The 11,438-nt window shown below is 60.2% G+C and overlaps 1 protein-coding gene across 2 annotated transcripts in view; it reads right to left on the reverse strand.

The window, feature by feature from the left end:
- Positions 1-11,438, reverse strand: part of CPLX2 (complexin 2) — a 62,973-nt gene that overhangs the window by 18,188 nt on the left and 33,347 nt on the right. The window contains exon 1 of one of the 2 annotated variants that reach the window (XM_034779685.1): positions 27-142. The exons of the other annotated variant lie outside the window; for it this stretch is intronic. The gene's annotated coding sequence lies outside the window, so the exon portion shown is untranslated. Of the gene's footprint in view, positions 1-26; positions 143-11,438 lie in introns of those variants that run through there. 2 annotated transcript variants of the gene reach the window in all.

An 11,438-nucleotide genomic window follows, 5' to 3' on the forward strand; every position in this document is an offset into this window, starting at 1 on the left:
ATGGAGGCTCCATGCTCTGTACTTACAAATGATTTCCAGCCGATAGCCCCCCTTTCATTTGTCTTGGGTAGTGGAACTAGGCCTGGCTGGGAGGCGCCTGTAAGGAGCCCCGGCTCTGCTGTGGAGACTGAGCGCTAATCGGTAACGCTAACGACAGTGGTTTGTGCGCCGGGCTTAACAAAACCCACGTGGAAAGAATTCAAATGTCAAAGGCAGCAAATGTGTTGCCAAGTGGGGATTTCCTTTACACCGGGGCCTGCTGTGTCCCCATAGGCCGGTCACTGAAAGAGATCACAGACTTTGGGAACGCAGCCAAGGTGGGGACCACCTTTGCCCTGGTATGGGAAAGCAAGTGGGTCCTACAAACCAGGTGGCCGGTGGCGGAAGGCCTGGCAGTGGGTCTATCTGAGTTTGCATTTGCATAACCATGCCTGTGTGTGGCTCTGCAGTTGTGCAGAGATGCCTGTACTTGAGGAGGCACGTGTGTACTTGTGGGTGTGGGCATGTCTATGTGTGTGTACGTATGCGCATGTTTATAATGCATGTCTCTGGGTGTGCATTTGTGCATATTGGCAGGCGTCTGTATGTGTGCGCGCAGGCGTGTTCATTTGTGTGTGTGTGTGTATATTCCCCGCTGCTATAATAACTTCACAAGCTTTTTTCAAACCCCAGTAACTCAGCCTTGCAAAACTGTCATGAAAATTTATCAGCCCAAGCACCACATCTACTCACCCGCCCTTTGTCATGACTGAGGATAATGGGGAAAAATAGATATTTCACTCCCCCAGGAAAAAATGTCTTGACTCAGCAAGTGGGTGAATGGAACGCTGCAGGAGCCTTGCCGGGGAAGGGCGGGTTAGCAAAGGGCTTACACGGGAAATTAGGCTGCAGCTCTCACGGTGGAGCTGATCGCTTTGCTATAATATCCGGACACTTTGCAGACAGTGTGGCAATGCGTGTGTGTTAGGGGTGGATGAGTGCTAACGTGTGCTGAGTGCTAGGTGTGCCCATCAATCTGTGTGGTGTGTAGGTGTCACTCCACTCATGTTGGGGTGTGTGTGTGAGAGAGATTTCCAGGGATTTCTCCATGGCAGAGATGGTGGTGCCTTGAGTGTACATGGGACAGTAAAGGAGGGTGAGAGGGTGTCATGGGTGACATCCCTGGGAGTTGTGGTTTCCTACACCACGGACAAATTGGGCCCTAGGAGTGTTGACGACTGAGCTTGCAGCAATTAAAATAAGGGCAGGAGGTGTCCCCTCTTTGATACCCTCTTGTGAAGTGTTTCTTCTGGGACACTTCCTTCCCCCCCCCCCCGGGTGTAAGTTACCTGCCCACGCTTGCTTTAGAATCTACACAGAACGCAGAGTCCGAACCCCTGTCTTTGTTCAGCTTTAACAACACAGATGTGAAGGACAGAACAGAGTTCACCTCGGAACTCTTCCCCTGCGTGGCTCTCGCTGGAGCTCCTCTCTCAGCACTGCTCAGCCCACACCCAATGTCCTCTTTCTGAGCCGCCTGCCTCACTGACCCCGCAGAGCCCCCTATTATTAATTATGATCAACGAGGGCCCTGTCATACTCAGTGCTTCACAAACACGCCGTAAGGAGAGAATTCCATCCCAGGGGAGCTTCCTTCAGTGGGGTCAACTGAAGACACTGACGGCCTGTCACACGCTCTGACACCCCCTGATAGAGGCCAGTTACACTATACTACCATGTACACCTGGTTTCCTCCCCCTGTTAGGTCACTGATGAATTTAGCCCAGAGACTCCACTGGGAGCTGCTCCCCCTTTTTCCAAGCCGCATTTGGCCCTTGCAGCTCAGAGTGCCGGCTGAGCACCTGACACTCATCACTTCATTTCTTAGAGGCGGCAAACAGATGTGTGGATCCCCCCAGCCCCGCCATTGGGTATGGCTTGGTGCAGCAGCATTGCATCTGTTCATGCAGCAGGTCCCAGTTCATTGTAGGGATCGAAACTGCACCTGCTCCGGTGCAGTGGCCCCATTGCTCCCAGCAAGCCAAGCCAACCCCCCCCCCCCACTGCAAAACATTGGAGATGCTGCCACGCTTGTCTAGACACACTACGCACAGCCCACTACGTCACGCTGCTGGCCAGGTGTGCAGCACGCCTGTGCCAGCAGGCAGCGTGAGGAAGAGAGGTGCGCTGCCCCGGACCAGGGAGGAATGGCTGCCGAGGTTCCCCGGTACCCAGTGTGTGCCGGAGGTTGGTAAGCTGTCCCGTTAGCCGTGGTGCGCTCAGGCCTGCTCGCTTCTCAGTTCTGTACCACAGCCAGTGGGTCAGTCTGCCGAGCCTTTTGCTCAGTCCCCGATGCACACAGCAGTCACACGAGCGAAAACGTCTCCCCGACGGGCACTCGGGAAAGCCCTGGCTTCCCAGGCGGGGGCTGGAGCTGCACCCTCCGGAGCTATTTGAAACGAGAGGATCGTTAAAGCAGGGGAGGGACATCTCAGAGTCATTGAGCCGGGGCTAACTACCTGGGCGTCCTGCATGGCCCAGCTGGCCTGTCGGAAAGTGTCAGCCTAACGAAGGTGACGGCCCTGCTGAACTGGGGTCAGAGCACCGAGTGCGCAAAGGGAACAGGAGCCGCTTGGAGCGAGAGGAGGGGAGGGGTGCATCCATTCTGCAGACACTGAGGAGACCAGCAATCGCGGGAGCATTTCTGCTTTGCCCGGGGCAAGCTGGAGGCCAGTCGCCCAGGGCAGGCGGGAGCAGGAAGGCAGGTCGGGCTCAGAGGAAAGAGGCAGGGAGTATTACGTTGCCTGTTGCTGAAGTGCAGCCCATGGAGCTCTCCGGGCAGGGGCTGTCTGCCCAGCACCCAGGCCAATGGGCCCCCACCCACCATCCTCTCGTACACAGAGCCGCAGCCTGTGGGGCGGCCAGGTGGCTCAAGTCAAGACAGAGCACGGCATGCTGGGACCTGTAGTTTCTGCCAACTAGCTGCGGCCCACAGGAGCTTAGCAAGCTGCCAGCGGAGCCCTTGTCTGGACAAAGCCCAGTTTGCCTCTGATCTACGTGCGCCATTGCGAAGGCTCGAGCCGGTACAATTTCAACCCCAGAGGATGGACAGAGCGCCCGCCGGAGGGAACATTTCTAAGCGGTGCTCAGGCAGAACCACTAACGCACACGGAGAGATGTGACGAAATCGTGGATTTATCCATCTCGCTAGAAGCAATGACCTTAGAGGCACTAAGATCATCAAAACCAACTGAAGATTGGGAGCGCCCCAGGCCCTGGTAAGATAGGTGCTGGAATGCTGAGGAAGTGCTGGCGAATGACATGTGGCATGTTGTACAAAAAGGGAGATCTGTCCCGAGAAACGGAGAAGAGGGGTTATCTGCAAAATCCCCACAAAGGGGGACCCGGTTATTTGTGATAACTGCAGAGGTGGGACACTCCAGTCTACTGCAAAAGTGTTTTGTATTAGTATTTTGAATAGGATGAAAAGTGCTATTGATAAAGTACCCAGGGAAGGACAGGCTGGATTTTGATCTAGCAGGTCGTGTTCGGACCAGAATTTTGCCTGGAGGAGACTTATTGAGACAGGCTTAGAATACGAGCAGGAGATGGTTTTTAACTGCCTTGATTTTACGAACGCGTGTGATCGTGTCTGCAGAGACGGCCTGTGGAAGATCCGGGGGCGCTCTGGACTGTTCATTTGATAACAGCTTTGTCGGACGCGTCCGAGCGCTGCTCAGGACCGAGAGTGGGGCCCCAGAAGGATGGAAAGTTGTTGCTGAAAGGCAGGGTGTGCACTATCCCCACTTCTCTGCTGCGTTGTCGCAGACCCCGTGGTGAGGAGCGACAGCTGCTGGCAAGGACGCTGGGCGAGAGAAGCGGGGAGCCAGATTCTGCAGATGCTCATTGCATGCCGTATGAGCCAGGGCTGGGGCTGCTCAGAAGGGATGAGCGGGGGCACTCGTGAGTGTCACAGGACAGTGGCTGTGCCAGATGGGAGGCCACAATCCCTGGCTACCGTCAAGTCAGGAATTTGCTGCCTCTCTGACAGGGCCACGACCCTCAGCTCAGGGGCTGAAGAGCGACTGTTTCAGGAGGTGTTTGGAAACTGTCCGTGGGCCTGTTCCTGTCCGGCGGACGAGTCACTGCCTCGAGTTTTTGTTCCAGCCCAAATGCTTCTAAACGGAGCAAAGTTCCCACCTCTGGGCTTGTCGGTGCATGAAGGGCGATCGCAGTGACTAGATACTATGGTGAGGGGCACACTAGAAACGTCTGCGACAGAGCGAGAGCTGCAGGAGTGTTTTTCACCCCGTGCTCGGCGGCAGGCCCAGACCCCGATGCTTTAGCCCAGGGCTTGGGATTGTAGGGGCGTGAGTAACTCGGTGCATGTGTGCAAGGTGTGTGTGTGCACTGGCAAACACCCCTCCCCCAGTACATGTGCATGGGGGACTTGGCAGGCTAGCCCACGACCTGGCCAGGAGCTGAGCTCTGGGGCTCTCTTTTCAGCAAACGGCCTGACTTGGTTCCAAGTGTGTTTTTCATTCAGGTGTATGAGTCCTTCACACCCAGCTCCAGATCTTCAGGGCTTGGGCTAGTGCAAGGCCCAAAGTCTGAAGGTCTCTGGGCTGGAGCATCAGGGCTTGGACAGCCTTTGGGGATGGGCTTCCTGGCTGATTGCTGACCTGTCCTGCAGACAGCCCTGCCTGCTCCGTCGGGGGTCCCGAAACTCAAAGCTAGTGGGCCACATTCATCCCTGCGGTCCACAGACTGAAGCCAGGGAGGGATCCGGCGCCCGTAGCTTGTCGGGCCCTGTTCTGCAGCAGAGCAGAGACGCTGCCTGTCTCCTTTTCTGGGTTCAGTGCCCTGTGCCGCGGTAACGGCTCCTCGGGGACCAGCAGCACCTGCCCCATGCAGCAGTTTCATTAGAAACACACAGAATAAATACTATTAAGGAAATTCAGATGCTGAATTAATTCCAGCTGCCAGGCCTCCTGAGGAGCATAACGGCTAATTGCTAAAAAGCAGCTCGCTGGCGGAGGACGGCTCCTTGCCGCTCCGTTCTGCACCGTGCAGTGCATGGGGCTCGCCAGGCAGCGGTACAGCGCTCAGCTCCAGCTGGGGGGGGGGCTCTGGGGCTAACCCCATTATCTAGCAGGTCATGGGCACTCTGTGGGGTGCCAGCTGCCCGCTTTAGTGAGGCACCCTGGGACTGCCAAGAGAGAATGCAATCGCTTTGTTCCTGCCCAGACCCGGAACGTGGCGTCTCCGACGCAGGTGGCGCAAAGCGTGAAATGGAATAAGGAGGGATGCCCCTCCCCCCACAAGCGCCCCCCAGGTGGGGGTTTCGGAGGGAGCGTGGAGTTTAAGGTTAAAAACCTTCTTTTCCTAACACATGGCGGAGAACCCCTCAACAGCGACCCACTGCAACAATAACTAACCCAAGCCAACCCCATGCTTGTAAGCCAGCCCTCCGCCCACTGTGCTTGGGTGACCTAGCCCGTCCTCCCAACCAGGGATCTGTCCTGCCTAGGGAGAGGTCAGGGCCTGGCCCTGCAGAGTTATCCAGCCCATGTCTCAGCGCACCCAGCCCAATGGCACCGTGGGCGCCGGCTGGTTCCAAGGCAAGACTGTGATACACACAATGAATAATCCAGAGCTGAACATCCACCCAGGTGCCAGTCAGCCGCATGCCGGGTACAGCCCCAGGCCGCCGAGCCAGTGAGCGTCTCACTGAGGCTGCCCAGAGAGATCGCAAGGTGCCAGGGCCCCCAGGCTGACTCAGCTACATGTCTATCTCCTCCTCCCACTCTGCTGTCTCCTCGCTGCCCTGCTGCCTGGCAGAGACAGGCAATGGGCGTAGGGCATTTGTCTCTGACTGCGCAGGGATGTGCTGGTGGGCGGGGCGCCCAGAGAGCGCCCCGTAGATGGCTGTGCTCCACGATGACTGTGGCTGGAGGGATACAGCCTGACTTTGGGGGGCAGAGGAGGGGGCAGCCCCAAGGGGTGGAGTTTGGCTGCTTCCGCCCAGAGGAGTCCGAGAAGAGAAGGATGCAGCGGCCGCAGAATGGACTAGCTCCACGGGAGAGATGCCCCAGGGCTTCCAGTGTCTGGTGCCCGGGCTGCAGTCTCCTCCCCGCACATGCCCAGCGGAACAGCAGCTCCCCCATGCCTCTGTGCCCTGCCCCCCAGCTCTGCCCTGCCCCCCATCCCTCTGCGCCCTGCCCCCCAGCTCTGCCCTGCTCCCCATCCCTCTGCGCCCTGCCCCCCAGCTCTGCCCCGCCCCCCCATCCCTCTGTGCCCTGCCCCCTAGCCCTGCCCCGCCCCGCCCCCGGGCTGTGCCCTGCAGTCAGATGGGGGTTTCCCTCTCCCCCTTGGCGTATGGGAGCTCTAGAGCACTTTCACGTGTTCATAAAGGTGCTAAAAACTGGGCCGTGCCTCACTCTGTGCCCAGGTTCCCTTCTGAGCACCAGCGTGAGCGACACGGGCCCCGTGCCGCTGGAGCCAGCAAGGGCTCGGGCGGGGAAGGGAGCCCTCCCCGCGGCATGGCTGGGCAGGGGGGAAGCTGGCAGCGTTGCCTGTCTGGGGCTAACAGGAGCAGCCCCCGCCACACCATGTGGAACCTGAACTCGCCGCCCTCCCCTCTGCCCAGGGGATTCGGGCACCTTCCTCTGTGCAGAGGGGCCTGTGGCTTCCCCCAGGGCAGCAGCTCCATCCCCACTCCCCCCGGGGCAGGCAGCCCGTCTCCCCAGCAGGGGGCGCCCCGGCACAGCCAGGCAGCCCCCGTGTCACAGCCGTGCTGCCAAGGGCTGCGCCGGCGGCCGGGCTTTCTGATTATGTTAATTATTGTTGTTCTCCCCACTCGGCTGCTTGTTGGGTGGAAATTACAGGCCTCGTCTTGTCTGGTGCTCCCTTCCCTTCCCGCGCTAATCGCTTCCTTCCCCTTCTCCCTGGGGGCCAAAGAGCGGGGAGAGTCTATGGGAGGCAAGGGGGGTACACCCCCCAACTTGCAGGCCGTGCAATGGTGCAGGGCCAGCCCCACACAGCACAGTCCCCTCCACCCCGCCAGGACTGCAGTGCTGGCACCGCTCCCGGCTACCTGCCCTTCTGCTGCAAAATGCGCTTTACTCCCCCTGCTTCCCCCCCCACCCCCCCACGCAAGGATCTCAGCGATGGGCAGACAGGCCCGGGCACCTCCCTGTCCCCTCCCCCCAGACGTGGATAGATTTCACCATCCCTGTTTTACAAATGAAGAAACTGAGGCACGGGGGAGGAGGGATTTTTTCTCAAGGTCATGCAGGGAGTCAGTGGTAGGGCAGGTAACAGGACCCAGGAGTCCTGAAACCCCAATCCACTGCCCTGAGCCGTGGGTTGAGCCTCCTTCCAGGGCCAGGCCGAGAGCTGGAGAGTCCTGATCCCCCACTCTCTGCTAATGGGTAACGGCTCCCCGTCCCCAAAGGCTCTCGCCGGCAGGGTGCTGCGGGGATCCAGACTCTCCTCGCTTCCCTTCAATAGCTCCCCGAGAGGGAGATACCACAGGCTTGGCTGCCGTGGCACGCAACCATCTCAGTCTCACCCGACGCAACGGCCGGCAGGAGAGCAGCTGGCGCCCACGGAACCCAGCAGTGCTGGTCGGAGAGGGGAAATGCTCGTCTTCGCCTTCCATCGGGGCTCATGGCCCCCATTCATCAGGTGCCACTAAGCCGCAGGGCCCACTGGACTCTTCGCTAAGCTTGGTGACCAGGCAGCATCAGTTTCCAAAAGTGTCTCTCGCCTCTAGCTCGCCAGGGAGGGTCGTCCCTTCCCCCTGGGTGAGCACGTGGCCACAGGGATCCCTGCGCTCCTCTGAGAGTGGGCAGAGTGCGAGAGCCGGGGACAAAGCTGCCTCTACCAGGGAACCCAGAAGCTGGGCAGCTTCAGGAAATGTTGCAAGACCTTCCCATTTGGAAATGCCATTCTACCATGGATAACAGCCACTGGGAACCCCCCTTTGAGTCCTACACCCTGCTCACCCCCCAAAACAAAACACCAACCAGCCAACTGAAAAACCCAATGACCCTACCCCAAGCTGAGATGTGCCAGAGACGCCAGGAAGTCCACTAGGTTACTGATTGTACATGGAAGGCCCCCAGATACCATGGTGATGGGTGGCAGCATAAAGCCACAAGACAGATGGCTAGAGGGTCCCCTCTCCACTGGTCACTCCTCTCCTGGCAGCTTGGCGTTCCCTTCGATGCCCTCTGTTTCTGGTTGCCAGACACCGATAGCCACCCGCAACACCTTTCTGGAACCAGCTTGTTTGCTTCCTTTACACGGCACTGCCAGTAGAGGGAGCTCATGAGTGCCACACACTGTTTTTGTGTAGGCCCTACACAAATGTATTGTTCTCAGCAATGGCAGCCCTTCTGGACGAGAGGTGAAATTCGGGTCTGTTGTGAGTGGGAGAACGGAAGGAAAAGAAGTCAAGGGACCCCCTGCCCCCGTGCACCCACATGGGATCAGAGCGGATCTGGGAGCCAGTGCTCCCACGGGGGTTGGACAGCCGGACGGGGGTATGGCTAAGTCTGTTTGCAAGCACATGGTGGGGGAGCGCTGCTGTCTCCAGGTGACCCCGCCCCCCACTTCCTCCCAGCATGGTCAGAATTTGGCCAGGCTCAGTTTAGAGTCTAGGTGGGGTTTGCTTCAACCCCCTCCTGATTCTTCAGGGCTGGACGGAGAAAAGCGTCCAGTCTGGTTTCGGTGCAGAGCCTGCCCGGGGCCAAACTGTGCCTGGCTAGAAGTTACCTAGACGATGGCTCCGATTAGCAGCCGCTGCTGACTGCCATCCCCACTCCCCGCTGCAGCCAATGTTCTGTTCCTGTTTTAATTCTAATCAGCAGGAGATATGGATTTAAAAGAAGGGGCCATTTAATCGCCATGCAGCAGCTGCATGTGCGCCAGCTGGAGAGGGGCCTCCACAACACAGGCAGTTTGTTCCTGAAAGCCACTTGCCTTCGCCAGGCAGGTGTGTGTGGGGCCGCCTTTGTGCAGCTGTGTGTCAAGGGCTTTGTGTGTGCGCACGTCTCTCCCTAGGTGTGTGTGCGCACGCCTCTCCCACGCGTGTGTGCGCACGCCTCTCCCACGCGTGTGTGCGCACACCTCTCCCTGGGTGTGTGCATGCCTCTCCCACATGTGTGTGCGCACGTCTCTCCCTAGGTGTGTGTGCGCACGCCTCTCCCACGCGTGTGTGCGCACACCTCTCCCTGGGTGTGTGCATGCCTCTCCCACATGTGTGTGCGCACGTCTCTCCCTAGATGTGTGTGCGCATGTCTCTCCCACATGTGTGTGCACACGTCTCTCCCTAGGTGTGTGTGCGCACGCCTCTCCCACATGTGTGTGCGCACGTCTCTCCCTAGATGTGTGTGCGCACACCTCCCCCGCATGTGTGTGCGCACGCCTCTCCCACATGTGTGCACGCCTCTCCCACATGTGTGCACGCCTCTCCCCGGGGGTGTGTGCACATCTCTCCCACGCGTGTGTGCGCACGTCTCTCCCTAGGTGTGTGTGTGCACGCCTCTCCCATGCGTGTGTGCGCACACCTCTCCCTGGGTGTGTGCACACCTCTCCCACATGTGTGTGCGCACGTCTCTCCCTAGGTGTGTGTGCGCACGCCTCTCCCACGCGTGTGCGCACGTCTCTCCCTAGGTGTGTGTGTCTGACAAGGCTACAGCCGACTAATGGGGTGGCTGGAGGAAGCTGGAATTCCGGCCCCGTGAAATTCGGGAGGTTTCGTAGTGGGGTGGGGGACGAGGCAGACGCAGCTCCGCCTGCGAGATGGAGGATGGGACAGGAGGCCCCCAGCCCAGAGCCCCTGTGTTCTGTGGCTCCCCCGCAAGCCCGGCTGCAGTGGGAGCCCCCCCAAGCCCGGCCTCTGGCAACCTCCACGGCTCCACAGCCCGGCTGTTCCCGAGCACCTGGGGCTGGCTCCTGCTGCCGCCCCACCCGCCCGCCTGACATTTCATCTCAAAAGGCTCCATCTCCGGCCCCCTCCCTGGTCCTGGGGCCCCCCCTCCGCCCGCTGGCTCCTTGCCCGCGTGCTGCTCACCACTCACCGCACTGACAATTAGTGGCGGAACGGGGTATTCGCTTGCCAGTCCTGCTTGGCCCCCTGCAGTGCCGCCTGCTGGGGCGCTTCATCCCCGCAGTGCCCAGGGCGGTTCGGCAGGGCGCAGACTGCAGAGCTAATGACCCCCTGGGAGGGACCAGCCGTGCCCCAGGCTCAGCTCTGCACAGGAGCAGGGCAGAGCCCACGGATGGGCCCCTCGGGGCCAGCCAGACCAGGGAAGTCACGGCCCGGCCTTCAGCTGCCCCCCAGAGCAGCTGTGTTATTCCAGGCAGACGCTCAGACACTCGCCCACGGCCCGGGCACTCACACACAGGCCTGCTCCCGGCTCGCTGCTCAGAGCCTCCTACCCCTGGACACCCCCCCGCCCCTTGCACTGCCTCTGCCGCTCCCCCTCCTGCTGCGAGCTCAGCCCCCACATGGCGCCGTGTAACCGGCACATCCCTTCCTGCCCCATAGCCGGGCTGCTGGGTGCCCTGCGCTGGGACACGGGGAGCAGACAGCTGGGGAGGTCAATGCTGATATGGGCTGCAAAGGCCGAGGCAGGGAGCCGAGGGGCGAGCGCTCCGGGGGGCAGAGGGTTCCGGGAGTGGCTGGGGTGAGTGGGGGTGCAGGGTGTTGTGGGGGCCCGCGGCTGGCTAAGGATGAGGCTTTGCCATTCATGGCCCTGGGCTCAGCTCTGAGGAGTCGCTGGCTGAGGAGGATGGACGGGAGCTCCCCGTCCCAGCACTGGTAAGGAGAGCAGCAAGGCAGGTGCAGTGGCTGGTGGAAGGAAGAGTCAAGCAGTTTGGTTTTTTCATTCTCCCCCTCACCTGGGATACACCTGCCTGCTGCCCCCCTTTGCCTGGCATATGCATGAATGCCAGCCCCTTCCTGGCATACACCTGCCTGTCAGCCCCCTTCCCCTGCCTGGCACATACCTGCCTGTCAGCTCCCCTTCTCCCACCTGGCATATACCTGTCTGCCAGCTCCCCTTCCTCCGCCTGGCACACACCTGCCAGTCAGCCCCCCTTCCCCCGCCTGGCATATACCTATCTGCCAGCTCCCCTTCCCCCGCCTGGCACACACCTGCCAGTCAGCCCCCCTTCCCCCGCCTGGCATATACCTGTCTGCCAGCTCCCCTTCCCCCGCCTGGCATATACCTGCCTGTCAGCCCCCCTTCCCCTGCCTGGCACACACCTGCCTGTCAGCTCCCCTTCCCCCGCCTGGCATATACCTGTCTGTCAGCTCCCCTTCCCCCGCCTGGCATATACCTGTCTGCCAGCTCCCCTTCCTCCGCCTGGCACACACCTGCCTGTCAGCCCCCTTCCCCTGCCTGGCATATACCTGTCTGTCAGCTCCCCTTCCCCCGCCTGGCATA

Source organism: Trachemys scripta, chromosome 8, assembly GCF_013100865.1.
Source record: "Trachemys scripta elegans isolate TJP31775 chromosome 8, CAS_Tse_1.0, whole genome shotgun sequence".
Taxonomy (NCBI): Eukaryota; Metazoa; Chordata; order Testudines; family Emydidae; genus Trachemys; species Trachemys scripta.